At 41.3% G+C, this 15,321-nt stretch overlaps 1 long non-coding RNA gene and 1 other non-coding gene across 2 annotated transcripts in view; one reads left to right on the forward strand and one right to left on the reverse strand.

Annotated features, from left to right (window-relative positions):
* Positions 1-15,111, reverse strand: part of LOC104975232 (uncharacterized) — a 54,818-nt gene extending 39,707 nt beyond the window's left edge. The window contains exons 1-2 of the long non-coding RNA XR_003031226.2: positions 14,802-15,111; positions 13,505-13,641 (exon numbers count right to left, since the gene is read on the reverse strand). This is a non-coding gene — a long non-coding RNA (uncharacterized lncRNA). The remainder of the gene's footprint in view (positions 1-13,504; positions 13,642-14,801) is intronic.
* On the forward strand, positions 6,751-6,823 carry TRNAG-CCC (transfer RNA glycine (anticodon CCC)). Its single transcript has one exon. It is a non-coding gene; the product is annotated as a tRNA-Gly (tRNA).
* Positions 15,112-15,321: the final 210 nt, after the last annotated feature.

Genomic DNA, 15,321 nt, shown 5'->3' on the forward strand with positions numbered 1-15,321 from the left:
CTAATTCAGTCCACCAGGGTCCCATGTATAGCAGACATCAGGCCTGGCCTTGGAGGTTCCTGAAATGTGCCTTGATGCCCTGAAGTGGTGAAACAAACTCATGGGACACTGCAAAGTATCTTAAATGTTTTGAGAAAAACACAGCAACTTCCGTAGATAGAGTGTCAACTAGCCCAAGGTAGTTCACAGTTTCGTGTTCTGTCACTCTGTATCCTTCTCAGTGATGTCAAATTTTTGTAAAACTGGGTTTTGGCAGTAGCTGTGATGAGAATCAGTGTGGAGAAGAAAATGATGGTGTTAACTCCCAATCAGATTCCAAGAGTTAAGGAGATGTGCAGTGACCAGCAAAACACACATATCCCTCTAGTAAGTAACTGTGGTTGTTTTAAAATAAAATGCACACATTATTTTACCTTTAATTTATATGTATTTTTTCCAAAGGGTACTGAGTTATTAGGACAAGAATATTTATTGGGGTTTTTGTGCCTATCTAATAAATAGAACTACAAGATATTCCTTTTGGTCCGTGGGCACCATGAAAATTTGCTGACACATTAAGGGTACTGTGAGCCAAAAATGTTTGGGAAGGACTGTTCTAGAGGGGAGCTAACTTGAATAATACCACATCCTTGTCTTCTAGTTGCTCAGAGAAATGTATGTACTGCAAAGCACAGTTAAGGGTAAACTAGGATATTCGTCATCATGAGGATATAGACAAAATTCAAAGAACTGGGAAATCTCAGGTGTCATTCTGTTAGAGGCAGAAAAAAAGACAGTTGAGGTGTAATAGGAGTTCAGCCTGAAAAAAAGTAAGATTTTAATAGGTGGGAAAGAGAAGCAGGGCATTCCTTTATGATGAACAGCATGAACAATGGCATAGAGCATAGATTCAACATCTTGTTTATCTGGAAAGAGTAGGGGCAAGGAGTGGCAAGAAACAGTCACGGTGAAAGAGCTGCAACTTTTTGCCATGGACAGGGAGAGGACATTGGAAGCTTCTGGGTAGGGGAGTAGTGTGATCAAAATTGTGCTCTAGAAAGCTGAGTATCATAGTGATACGAAAGATGGGTTACAGACTGGGAATTAGGGAGAGAGGGCTATTGAAGATAACTACAGCTTCCAGCTTGGATAAAACCTCTTGTTTGCACAAACTATGCTTTATTCATCTGTGTGTTGATACGACCTAGCACAAGCCTGATAATTTGAAGCAATGAATAAATTTTAGAATGTGAGCTACCTGGGGAAATAGAGAGAGAGCTCATGGTAACTATGGAGAAATCTCCCACAGTTCAGGAGAGAGGTTAAACTCATGGTGTCAATTTGGGACTCATTCACCTAGAAACGAGAGAAGGAACTGACAAAATAAAATTTCACAGGGAGCAAATATAGATTAAAAAGAGAAGAAGCCAGTGACAGATCCCTGGGGAACACCCACCACTGGGAGCAGAGGAGGAGCTGCTGGCAGAAGAGACAGGAAGGATGGAGGGGCACTGATGGGGTGAGAACCAGAGGGAGTGTTATCCCAGGAAACAAAGCAGGACAGATTTTCAAGATGGAGACAGTCGTTAGCAATATCAAGCAGATGAGTGAAAAATCTACAAGAAAGCTCATGGATGTGGTCATTTGCAGGTCCTCGGTGAACTTGGGGAGGACAAGTTCAGTAGGAGTTGTAGGCAGATGCCAGATGGCAGCAGAGGTGACCAGAGTGGTCCTTTTGGAGAAGTTTGCCAGTGAGATGGATCTGGAACGGGAGCAGAAGTTTGAGCAAAAATGGATTTTAGACTGAGGGACCTGAAGGGTCACTCTCAAATGCATTCGAGAGGAGTGGAATACAAGCAGTTCCGTACACAAGAGAAGGAAGACACCTTTCAGGTTTCCAATGACAGCACAGTGGGATTAAAAACACAGTTGGTTCTTTTTGTTTTTTCCTTTCCTTCACTTCCCTCACCCTTTCCTCTCTTCCCTCTTTACCCAGAGCCTGGGAAGGGTGGGAAGGAGTGGAGGGGAGTGCATGGGGCAGGAAGGTCATGCTGGAAGGGGTAAGGAAGGTGTCCACATGGAGCAAAAGTGGGGCGAGGAGGCTGCGTGTGCAGGTAGGGGAGGCAGCCCAGCAAGTCGGGGGTCTAGGTGTGGTCAGAGGACGGTTTCACAGGCTGGTGGGGACCGCAAGGGTGTCAAGCCAGCGGGCAGAGGACGGCACATGTGGAGAGGTGAGACAGTGACGGCATGGGAAATTTCTTACATAATGCAGGAGATCAACCAAATGACTAAATATATGAAGACTATGGGGGCTGGATTGCTCGCTGGTGGGGAAGGAAGTTACAAGTATGTAACTGGATGAATTTAGAACAAACTCTGAGGTTTGGGATTGGAATTTAAGATATCAGAGTGAGCTCATGGATTTCTATATATATAAGTATATATCAAAACAAACACAGCTACAAGGGAGTGTGTGTATTACATAATAACACACACACACACGTTTCCCAAGGCCTACTGAGGGAGTTGAAGAGGCCTTGGGGACAGCAACATTCCAATAGCAATGAACATTTAGCATAAACTTGCTTTTCAGTAGCACTCTTTAACAAAAGAAACCAGGAAAAATGGCTAATTCCAGGGCTTGTGGCAGGGAAATACAAGATGAGACCAGCGTCTCTTCTTGTGCCAGAAAGTAAGGAAGTGCTCACGGGAGGCCCAGCAAGGGGACACAGAAGCCAGTCTGAAGTTGCTTCCATTGGCCGACATGACGACAAGTTGAAATCAATATAATAATAAAAGATTATGCCCACTGAATAAAATAGGAAGCCATGAGTCTGTTCAAAAAAATAGATAAATTAATTGATAGAAAGTTTGATGAGGCACAGGGTATTTGTAGAGTTTGATAGTATTTCCCACAATTTTCTCACTAACTACAAAGGAACAAAGAGTAACTTTACAAAGAGAAGCCTGGATAACACCCCTATAATCAAGCAATCCAACTAAGCATCGTCAGTAACAGATTGAAATCTTGTGCCGCCTGATAGACAGTGCTGAGAATTTCTGCTAAAGATGCTTGAGAGTGAATGAGTTCAGTTGCTCATTCATGTCTGATTCTTTGTGATCCCATGGACTGTAGCACGCCAGGCTTCCCTGTCCATCACCAATTCCCAAGCTCAAACTCACGTCCATTGAGTCAGTGATGCCATCCAACCATCTTATCCTCTGTCATCCCCTTCTCCTGCCACCTTCAATCTTTCCCAGCATGAGGGTCTTTTTCTGTGAATCAGTTCTTCAGATCAGGTGGCCAAAGTATTGGATTTTCTGCTTTAGCATCAGTCCTTCCAATGAATATTCAGGACTTATTTCCTTCATGATAGACTGGTTGGATTTCCTCACAGTCTAAGGGACTCTCAAGAGTCTTCTCCAACACTACAGTTCAAAAGCATCAATTCTTCAGTGCTCAGCTTTCTTTATAGTCCAACTCTCACATCCATACATGACTACCGGAAAAACTATAGCTTTGACTAGATGGCTTTGTTGGCAAAGTAATGTCTCTGCTTTTTAATACGCAGTCTAGGTCAGTCATAGCTTTTCTTCCAAGGAGCAAGTGTCTTTTAATTTCATGGCTGCAGTCACCATCTGCGGTGATTTTGGAGCCCCCCAGAATAAAGCCTGCCACTGTTTCCATTGTTTCCCCATCTATTTGCCATGAAGTGATTGGACTGGATGCCATGATCTTAGTTTTCTGAATGTTGAGTTTTAAGCCAACTTTTTCACTTTCCTCTCTCACTTTCATCAAGAGGCTCTTTATTTCCTCTTCACTTTCTGCCATAAGGGTGCTGCCATCTGCATATCTGAGGTTATTGATATTTCTCCCGGCAATCTTGATTCCAGCTTGTGCTTCATCCAGTCTGGCATTTCACATGATGTACTCTGCATATAAGTTAAATAAACAGGGTGACAATATACAGCCTTGACGTACTCCTTTCCTGATTTGGAACCAGTCTGTGGTTCTATGTGCAGTTCTAACTGTTGCTTCTTGAGCTGTATACAGATTTCTCAGGAGGCAGGTCAGGTGGTCTGGTATTCCCATCTCTTGAAGAATTTCCCACAGTTTGTTGTGATCCACATGGTCAAAGGCTTTGGCGTAGTCAATAAAATAGAAGTAGATGTTTTTTCTGGAATTCTCTTGCTTTTTTTGATGAGCCAGCGCAAATTCAAACTCTGCATTCAAATGGGTATATCTTTCCTTTTCCATTTGCCTTTCATTTCTCTTCTTTTCTCAGCCATTTGTAAGCCCTCCTCAAACAACTATTTTGACTCTTTTCATTTCTTTTTCTTGGGGATGGTCTTGATCACTGCCTCCTGTACAATGTCACAAACCTCCATCCATAGTTCTTCATGCGTTCTATCAGATCTAATCCCTTGAATCTTTGTCACTTCCACTGTATAATCATAAGGGGTTTGATTTAGGTCATACCTGAATGGTATAGTGGTTTTCCCTACTTTCTTCAATTTAAGTCTGAATTTGGCAATAAGGAGTTCATGATCTGAACCAGTCAGCTCCCAGTCTTGCTTTTGCTGACTGTACAGAGCTTCTCCATCTTTGGTTGCATAGAATATAATCAGTCTGATTTCAGCATTGGCCATTTGGTGATGTCCATGTGTAGAATCTTCTCTTGTGTTGTTGGAAGAGGGTATTTGCTATGATCAGTGTGTTCTCTTGGCAAAACTCTATTAGCCTTTGCCCTGCTTCATTCTGTACTCCAAGGCCAAATTTGCCTGTTACTCCAGGTGTTTCTTGACTTCCTACTTTTGCATTCCAGCCCCCTATAATGAAAAGGGCATCTTTTTTGGGTGTTAGTTCTAAAAGGTCTTGTAGGTCTTCATAGAACCATTCAACTTCAGCTTCTTCAGCATTACTGGTCTGGGCATAGACTTGGATTACTGTGATATTGAATGGTTGCCTTGGAAATGAACAGAGATCATTCTGTCCTTTTTGAGATTGCATCCAAGTACTGGATTTCAGATTCTTTCATTGACTATGATAGCTACTCCATTTCTTCTAAGGGATTCTTGCCCACAGTAGTAGATACAATGGTCATTTGAGTTAAATTCACCCATTCTAGTCCATTTTAGTTCACTGATTCCTAAAATGTCAATGTTTACTCCTGCCATCTCCTGTTTGACCACTTCCAATTTGCCTTGATTCATGAACCAACATTCCAGGTTCCTATGCAATATTGCTCTTTACAGCATCGGACTTTACTTCCATCACCAGTCACATCCACAACTGGGTGTTGTTTTTGCTTTGGTTCCATCTCTTCATTCTTTTTGGAGTATTTCTCCACCAATCTCCAGTAGCATATTGGCATCTACCGACCTGGGGGGTTCATCTTTCAGTGTCCTATTTTTTTGCATTTTCATACTGTTCTTGGGGTTCTCAAGGCAAGGATACTAAAGTGGTTTGCCATTCCCTTCTCCAGTGGACCATGTTTAAAGATGCTTAAATTCAATCTAATCATCAGGAAACATCAGCAAACTCGAATCAAGGCACATTCTTCAAAATAACCTCCCTGCAATTTTCAAACACAGCAAAATCTTCAAACATGTCATGAAAGTTGGAAAGGCTACAGAACTATTCCAGACTGAATGAGACTAAAGAGACACAATAGAATATAATGTGTGTATCTAAACTGGATCTGTATGCTGTAAAGGACGCTGTTGAGACAACTGGCTAAACCTGAATGGGGTCTGAAGATTAGATGGTGTAATGAACCAATGTGAATTTCCTCATTTTGATAGTTGTGTCCTGTTTATCTAGGACAATGTCCTTGTTTGTAGGAACACACATAATAGTTAAGGGGAAGATGGTAAGATGAGAGTAAGGCTAGCATCGTACCCCCAACTGGTCCAGAAGAAAAAGAAGGTCTTTGTCCTGTGCAGTTGATCCATGAACAACACAGATTTGAACTCTGCTGGTCCACTTACATGTGTTTCTCACTAAATATGTACTAGAGTACTACACATCCTCCTCTATGTAAAAAGACAGGGGCTTGGGTCCATGAAGACTGGACTTTTACTCTCAATGAGACGTAATGATTCTCAATCTCAATGAGGTACTGACTCTCAACAGCTTTAGATTATGCATTTGTGTTTTCCCAGCATTAATGCAACTAACATTTAGCATGTCTTTAATTACAAGAAGTTTATGGCATCTCCATAGAACTAATTTCAGATTCTACAGCCTCAGGATACTGCAAACATGTTTAGAATGTGTTTTCTTTAAGTACTGAATTCAGTCAGGCTATTCCAGAGAACAAACTACCACTCTAATCTGTGTTGGGTATTTGTAGGCTGTTTCTTTTATTATCCGATGATAATGATGATAACATTCTGGACCACCAGGGGCTTCAGAGGATCTGCCCACCCTTCCTCTTCTTCCTTATACCAACCCATGATGAATACCAAATTCCTCTATTTTGGTTAGCTTTTGTATTACTCAGTGTTCTCCAGAGAAAAAGAACCAAAAAGGCATGTGTTTGTGTGTCTGTGTTTATTACAAGGCATTGGCTCATGTGATAATGGAGGCTAAGAATTCACAAGATCTGGAGATCTTGTGAATCTGGAGTCCCCAGTACAGTGGATGGTTTAAGTTATAGTTCTAGTCCAGAGGACTGAGATCCAGGAGAGCCAGATGTGTAGTTCTATCCTGAAATATTGGCTCTTCTTGAGACTCAAGAAGTTCCTGGTAGTCCAGTAGCTAAGACTTCCCTGGTAGTTCAGTGGCTAAGACACTACACTCCCAATGCAGGGGACCCAGGTTCAATCCCTGGTCAGGGAACTAGATCCCACATGCCACAACTAAAGATCCCTTGTAACACAACTAAGGCCCTTTGCAGCCAAATAAATAAATAATAAATTAAAAAAAAAAGATATCCCTTCTTATTTGTAGGAAGATCAGCCCTTTTGTTCAGGCCTTCATCCTGATTGGATGAGGGCCCCCATATTGAGGAAGGCAATCTGCTTTACTCTATCAAGTTACATGTTAATTTTATCCAGTGAAAGTGAAGTCACTCAGTCGTGTCTGACTCTTTGTGACCCCATAGACTGTAGCCTACCAGGCTTTTCCCTCCATGGGATTCTCCAGGCAAGAGTACTGGAGTGGGTTGCCATTTTCCTTCTCCAGAGGATCTTCCCGACCCAGGGATTGAACCCAGGTCTCCCACGTTCCAGGTAGATGCTTAAACCTCTGAGCCACCAGGGACTCCATAATTTTTTATCCAGAAACACCCTCAAAAGAAACACCCAAAATAATGTTCGACCTTATACGTGGGCACCCTGTGGTCTAGTCAAATTGACAAATAAAATTAACCACTACTGCTTTATTATATACAGTAAGATTCATGAATTTTAAATGAGCAGTTCAATGGACTTTGACAAATATATAAGTAGTATAGCAACTACCACAATCATGATACAAAGCATTTTCGTCAGCTCAGTATGCTTCCTTGTGCCCCTTGCACTAATCCCTTGCTCCCAAGCCCTGCCTCTGACAACCACTGACCTGCTTTCAATCACTATACCTTTGCCTTTTCTAGAGTTACATAGCAGTGGAATCACATAGGATGTAGTCTTTTAGGTCTGGCCTTTTCACTTAGCATAATGCATAATGATTTATTCATATTGTTAAGCATATCAGTAGTTCAGGTGTTTTGATTGCTGTGTAGTGAGCGATCCCTTGTATGGATACACCACAATTTGTTTGTCCCATTCATTCACTGAAAGACAATGGGTTGTTTCTAGTTGTTGGTAATTACTAATAGACCTGCTATGGACATTTGTATATAGGTCTTTGTATGTAAGTTTTCACTTCTCTAAGTACCCCGGAGTGGGACTGCTGGGTCATATGGAGAGCATGTATTTAAGCTGCCAAAATGTTTTTCAGAGTGGTTTTATCATGTTGCATTCCCACCTGCAGTGCATGAGAGTTCTAGTTGCTAAGTATATCCTAGTTAACAGTACTTCAGGAGCAACCATGAAGGAAGTGTAAGGAGGAACAGAAGGAGAGAAACTGGATGCTCTAGAAACTAACTAAGCTACTTTAACTGAGAAAACTTCAGAGTGTAGATACTTGAGGCAAAAGTAAGAAGGAAAAAAATGATGGGAAAGAGGCAATTATCACTTAAAATGTAGTGTATATTTGCTGAAACAACAGGAATTACAGGTTGTGAAAATGGCCTGCGGCAGAGAGAGTCAGAAGAAAAATAACTCTTATTCAGTGAATGAGGCAACAGTTAGGAAAAACAGGCCTGGTGACTGAAGAGAGAGAAAAGTGTTCAATAGAGGACATTTCCTCCCCTTGTTTATCCTGTTGGTCTACCTGCAGTGTGCCCTTGTTATTGAGGAACAGTTTATGTTTTTACTATTAATTAAGTATAAATATACATATAAGACTCATCTGCATGAGGGCATATAGCATAACACAGTGTCTCTGAAGCCTTAATATGCTTGGGAATCACCTGGGCATCTTATTAAACGTAGCATCTAATTCAGTAGGTCCAGGGCAGGGTCTGAAATTCTGCATTTCTAATGAGGTTCTATGTGGGGACAACACTGTGAGGCTGCAGACCGCAGGCTAGTGGTTATGAGTGTAGACTTTGGAGCCAGACTGCACAGGTTCAAATCCTACCTCTGTCACTTAGAGCTCTGAAACCAGGTCACACTTCTTAGCCCCTCTTCCTCAACTTTCGCATCTGTAAAATGGAGATGACAGCAGTGCACAATACCTCACAGAGGCATTTTGAAGACTACATATGTTACTATATGTCAGCACTTAGACCAACGCCAGGCACATAGGAGGTGCCAGACCATATTCCTTTAGTGTTCAACAGGTTCCACTGACCCAGGCAGCAAGGTGTCTAACTGCTTTAAACCACGCTGATTGGGTCCTGCCCGGTGTTTTAGTTCCTCCTGGGTCCTGTGACATACTTCTGGTGGCAGCCACTGGTTCTACTAGTGGTGCTAATTAAGAAGCCCATTCAGAGTCACTAGGCTGAGACTGTCCCAGAAAAGGAAAATCCACTGAACAGATTTCAAAGAGAGAGAGACTGACCATTCAATGTGTTTTACCTGGTGGATATGTCACCGGGTTCAGCCCCATGGGGCGACCAGGGCCTCCACACAATAGATATTTCTACAGGCTGGACTATTGCTGGGATGGTGCTCAGAGAGTGTGTTTGAAAGAATTTCCAGCCTAACCTGAGGGCACAGCTGCTAGCTAAGATTGCTGCACCCGGTGCCCTTCCCTCCAGGAGAAGCAGGCAGTCACTCGGCCACACCAGCCAGTGAATAGACTCTCTATTGCTGTTTGCATCCTGCCCCTTTAATCTGCCGCCAGCACCCCTGTAGACAGCCTAATTGGTCCTCTGGATCCAGCCCTCTTTGGCCTGTCAGCTCAGCTCTGTGTTCATGGCCTGCTTTCATCTCCCGGCTTGCTTGGCACATTGCTCTATTCTGGTCGCTTTCTGATACTAAAACGCAGCTTACAGAGCTTGGATGATCTTCATACCATTTCTGCCTCCCCGTTAGTAACCGTGCTAGAAAAACAGCTGTTAATCTCAATTAAGTTTTGATTGCTAATTAGCAGCTACCTGTCAGGATCAAGCCGTTCTCTTCCCGGTCCCTTTAGCTATTTCTCATGCAACTGGTACAATTGGTTTCCATGAGAACCATTTAGCTAGACACCTTCTTGACCAAAACGGCCACATCTTCTGCGGCTTTTGTAATATCTTTCCAGTAAGCTCTGAGGTTCCTTGTCTACTTCCTGCTCCCTGGTTTTCTTAATTTCATTGTTCAGCTAGTTTTCAATGGAAGCCACTCCATCTCTATTGCCAGTGTGTCTTGGAAAGGAAATCAGGGGATTAACAAGACCATTCATTGAAGTCAGGTTAAAATTTAAAATTTTGTCTTAAAACTTCCATTCTCTAGTTCTGCATGTAAGATGCCTGGAAGGTGCCACTCCATCCTAACAGATAAAAAGTTGATCAAACTGAAAAGCCAACAAATTGGAAGATTTGATTCTTTGAAACTATTCTTTTTATCACTTCCAGGGAACCATAGAGGAAGTAGAGACATGTGCTTCACTTTTTAATGATTTCCTTTGTGATTTCTTCACAATAATTTATGCTTAAAGAGGACATTTCACCCTATATTTACCTCTAGCATTTAATAGGTGAAAGGTCACTCATGGCAATTTATTTTAGGCTGATAATTTAACTTTGTTTCTCCCAATAGTTAACCATCTGTCCCAGAACCATTTTTTCAATAATGAATCTTTTTCTCACTGATTTGTGATACCGTCTTTAATATATACTAAGTCGGCATCTATACTGGGGTCGATTTCTGGGCCATCAAATCCATTACATGGATCTGCCTGCCAATTCTTTTGTCAGTAGTACACTGCTTTAATTATTGACGTTGCATTATCTGGTAGGGCAAGTGCTCTTTTGTTAGTCTTGCAATATATTCTTGGCTATTTTTGCCTTTTATTTTAAAAATTCCTTTGTCAGACTCTCCTCCCCCTATGTAGTATTTCCAAGAGGACTTCATACAACTACTAAGAATTTTCTGAAATACTGGCATCACTTTTCCAGTGCAAAAACACTGTATCAATTTATTTAAGGCTTCTTTTACATATCTCAAATTTTCGCAGTGTTCTGCAAACAGTCACATACTTTCCTAGGCATTTTATCTTTTCTGTTGAAATTATGAAGTGGAAATTTATTTTTCATTACAGTTTCTTATTCCCATTATGAGAGAGATTTGGGGGTGGAGTAGGGGGGGATATTTGCAGTAAGAGAATTCAATGTGAATTGGGGGTTTTGGCTCCTGAATGTGGGTGTTTATCTTGGATTTCAATATGTTTGAATTAATGGCAGTGCTTGGTGGCTCTTGACTAAAAACTCATAATAATATGCTTGCATTATGCTGGATTTTCACAATAAAACAAAAAGAATGTTAAAAATCTAATAACAAAAATGTAATTCAGAGTTAAGCTGCTCTTCAGTAGCCAGGGACAATGGAGTGCATCAAGCATACAATTAAGCAGATACCTTCTTTTTCATTTTATCCAAGGCCAGTTCACTTAGCGCCTGAGTATTGCTAGAATATGTCAGCCCCTTAATAATATTTTTTAATTTAGTTGATATTCCCAAATGATCTTTCCAATTTTGAATGATGTTTTGTACGTTGCCTTTAGTTCACAAAGCAGATGTATTCTTCCAGTAATAAAATCTTATCTTGGTACTAAAATTCAGTTAGGCATGCTCTGAAGATATGCTAACATGAAAATGCTGTTTCATAATGCTGGGGGATACATAAATTTGAAGAAAAGATTATCTTAGAAGAAAATCTTACTCAAAAAGTTAAATAAGCATAATTACAAAAAAGAGAGAAAGGAAGAAGATCTCAAAGCCTAACTTAATCATCAAATCTAAAGTATTTCATCAGATCTAAGATCCCACCATTATGAAACACACCACCACATTGTGTACTGCAAAGAAATAAAGAGAGTCTACCAGGTATATTATGTCATGCTGTAGATTATAAGACTCTTTCCAGTTTTAGAGATTTTAAAATCGAAGAGGAAACTGTACTTTTTAGAATCAATGATATATGTTAGAATGCTTTCTGTAATTAACAGAAACCTGATTGAGAAATATGTCAGCTCACATCCTGGAAGGTGAGAGAAGGACAGTTTCAGGAAGGGGCTGATCCAGAAGTTCAATATTGTCATTAAAGACCCACAACAGACTGGTTCCAAATAGGAAAAGGAGTACGTCAAGGCTGTATATTGTCACCCTGCTTATTTAACTTATATGCAGAGTACATCATGAGAAACACTGGACTGGAAGAAACAAAAGCTGGAATCAAGATTGCCGGGAGAAATATCAATAACCTCAGATATGCAGATGACACCACCCTTATGACAGAAAGTGAAGAGGAACTCAAAAGCCTCTTGATGAAAGTGAAAGTGGAGAGTGAAAAAGTTGGCTTAAAACTCAACATTCAGAATACAAAGATCATGGCATCCGGTCCCACCACTTCATGGCAAATAGATGGGGAAACAGTGGAAACAGTGTCAGACTTTATTTTTCTGGGCTCCAAAATCACTACAGATGGTGACTGCAGCCATGAAATTAAAAGACGCTTACTCCTAGGAAGGAAGGTTATGACCAACCTAGATAGCATATTCAAAAGCAGAGACATTACTTTGCCAACAAAGGTTCGTCTAGTCAAGGCTATGGTTTTTCCTGTGGTCACGTATGGATGTGAGAGTTGGACTGTGAAGAAGGCTGAGCGCCGAAGAATTGATGCTTTTGAACTGTGGTGTTGGAGAAGACTCTTGAGAGTCCCTTGGACTGCAAGGAGATCCAACCAGTCCATTCTGAAGGAGATCAGCCCTGGGATTTCTTTGGAAGGAATGATGCTAAAGCTGAAACTCCAGTACTTTGGCCACCTCATGTGAAGAGTTGACTCATTTGAAAAGACTCTGATGCTGGGAGGGATTGGGGACAGGAGGAGAAGGGAACGACAGAGGATGAGATGGCTGGATGGCATCACTGACTCGATGGATGTGAGTCTGAGTGAACTCCGGGAGTTGGTGATGGACAGGGAGGCCTGGCGTGCTGCGATTCATGGGGTCGCAAAGAATCGGACACAACTGAGCGACTGATCTGATCTGATCTGATCCTCTCACAGGATCAACTTCATTCTCTAAGGCTCGTTCCCTTTCTAGGTAAAAACACAGATGCCAGCAGCAAATGGAGTACAGAATTCCATATTTACATTGAGTCAAAGGCAGAGGATTATTTCCAAATAATTGAGAAGAAAGTTCCCAGATGTCCCTAACCAACTTCTCGTGTTCTCAGCAGTCCAACTCCAAACTGAGTCACTTCCCTGAATAAACTACTCTCTGAGCTGTGTTGTCCAATATAATGAAGACTCACTCTTATGGCTGCCTGCAGAGGCAGATGGACCCTTGTTTAAAGTTTGGTTGTATTGAGAATGATGCCATATACATACACCAAGGATATGAAGTTTCATAACTTACATGACTGAGGTCTCTAGAGAGAGCAGGGCAGCCCTCTCTAACAGAGTTGAGACAGCTTGAGAGTGCAGGGATAAGAGGCTGGCCTGATTGCTCATTATAGTCAGGGGTGGGGCCAGTAGGAGCGTCACATGGTGTGAGCAGCAGTCTATGTGGTTTGAATCATCCATCAGTGCCCAAAGAGGGAGCACCAGGCTTTCTTCTGAGCTTGCATAGATCTGGGGTAAATGATGAGGCTTAAAAGGTATCAGAAGTCAAATATCAAAAAAATAGAGAGTTCTTAGGATACTCTCTAAAGGCGATTGTCTACATGTCTACATTTAAATAATTTAAGTTAAATAAAATTAAAAATTCAATTCTTCAGTCATACTGGACACATTTCAAGTGCTTGGTAGCCACATGTGATCAACTTACCATCTCAGAAAATACCGCTGCACAACACTGGTTGCTAGAGCAAGGGTCAGCAGACTTTAGCTCAAAAGCCAAATTTCATCCAGTATCTGTCTTTGTATAGCCTTCTAGTTAAACCTGGTTTTTACATTTTTAAATGGCTGCAAAAAATCAAAAGTAAAATATTTCATAGTGTGAAAATTATATGAAATGAAAATTGTAGTGGCCACAAAGTTTTCTTGGAACTCAGCCGTATCCACTCATCTTTGCACTGTCTGCTCTGCTTTCGTGCTACCATGGCATCAGGAGTTGCCGCAGAGACTGTCTGACCACAAGGCCTCAGGTGTTGACTACCTGGCCCTTTATAGGAAAGCTTTGCTGACCATGGTCTGCAGGAAGAGGATGAACCTCTCCAATCAGGCTCACTCCTGGATGCATGGGGTCAGGTTCCTCGAAGTCAGATCGCGTACACGGAGGCCTGGAGGGTGCCTGAGCAATCTCAGAACAAGCAGAGCCGGAGGCTGGGCAGGCACCACCAATGTCCACTACCCCGAAAAGAAAACAGACTCGTGTTTAACTTCCTTCTGAAACTGAGATGATGGTCGCCAAAGGGGACCTCTCTGCTCACTAAGCAAATGACATTTCTTGCTATAGCATGGCAACGTTTCCACACTAAGACACAATACTTGAATTCTACTTTATGTTCATGATTTCATGCAAGACCCATGCTTTCTCAATCCTGACACGTATATTTTATGTTAGTCCATTTGTTTTCATTGTTACTGCTGGTACACATAAGATACAAAAATTCAAACCAATTTCTTGTGTCACAACCTTCATGCTCATCTTTTCCCCTATGCCCTCCACCTCCTCTACCTCTGCCTCCTGATTTTCTGTCAACTACTTAAATTTCTTTTTTTTTTTTTTGGCCATGCCCCATGGCTTGTGGGATTTTAGTTCCCCGACCAGGGACTGAAGCTGGGCCCTTGGCAGTGAGAGTGTAAAGTCCTTATCATTGGACTGCCAGGGGAATTCCTAAATTTCTTACTCTAAAGATCCCTAATTAATTTTGGTGAGATAATTTTTTAAAGCAATATTTAAGCAAGAATTTTTAACATTAGAAATTATTGATCTTTTCATGTGTACCAATTTCATCACTACCCATTCATAAGTTCACTTTTTACCTCCCCTCACCTTTTAGAAAATGGACCAGAGATTGAGTTGATGTTGCAGAAACATTATTAAAGCATGTTTTCATCTACTTAGGATGAAAATAGGATACAGTGCAAGCGAACTCTAGAATAAGAATAGGATCTCTTACCTAGAGAATTTGAGGTGAGTTTGACTCTAAAATGTCTTATTTTCCCTGGTGGATTTATCAAGTGGAATTTCAGTATAATTCAAATAAATGAGTATTCCTGTGAATGGTAAATAAGTTTTGAATAAGAAGCCTGGACACTGACTTTGTAATAAAGCTTGTGGATTTTAAGAAAGGTAAATTAGAAAGGGGGGTGGTTGAGTTAATTAAAAAGAGAGAAGGAATGTCAGGTGAGAATATTTCATCTTGACTAGTTTGGCGAAAGCTGTTATGATATGGATATTGTAGAAACCTAGAAATTCATTATTGGCCTGATTGGTAATTGGCTTGGAAAGAAACAAATTGTGGATTTTAAAATTTGTGCTGCCCCCAGAGCTATTCTCTTCTTAAAAAATTAGACTGTCTTTACTGAAAGCATTTTTAACTTTCGCCATAGGTGGAATCTTACCAAAAGGTACACAGTCCTATTGAAACAGCTCACCGCCTCACCCTCTGCCCACCAGGGTGGAGGATTAGCAGCTGC

The sequence above is a fragment of the Bos taurus genome, chromosome 20 (genome assembly GCF_002263795.3).
Source record: "Bos taurus isolate L1 Dominette 01449 registration number 42190680 breed Hereford chromosome 20, ARS-UCD2.0, whole genome shotgun sequence".
Classification (NCBI taxonomy): Eukaryota; Metazoa; Chordata; class Mammalia; order Artiodactyla; family Bovidae; genus Bos; species Bos taurus.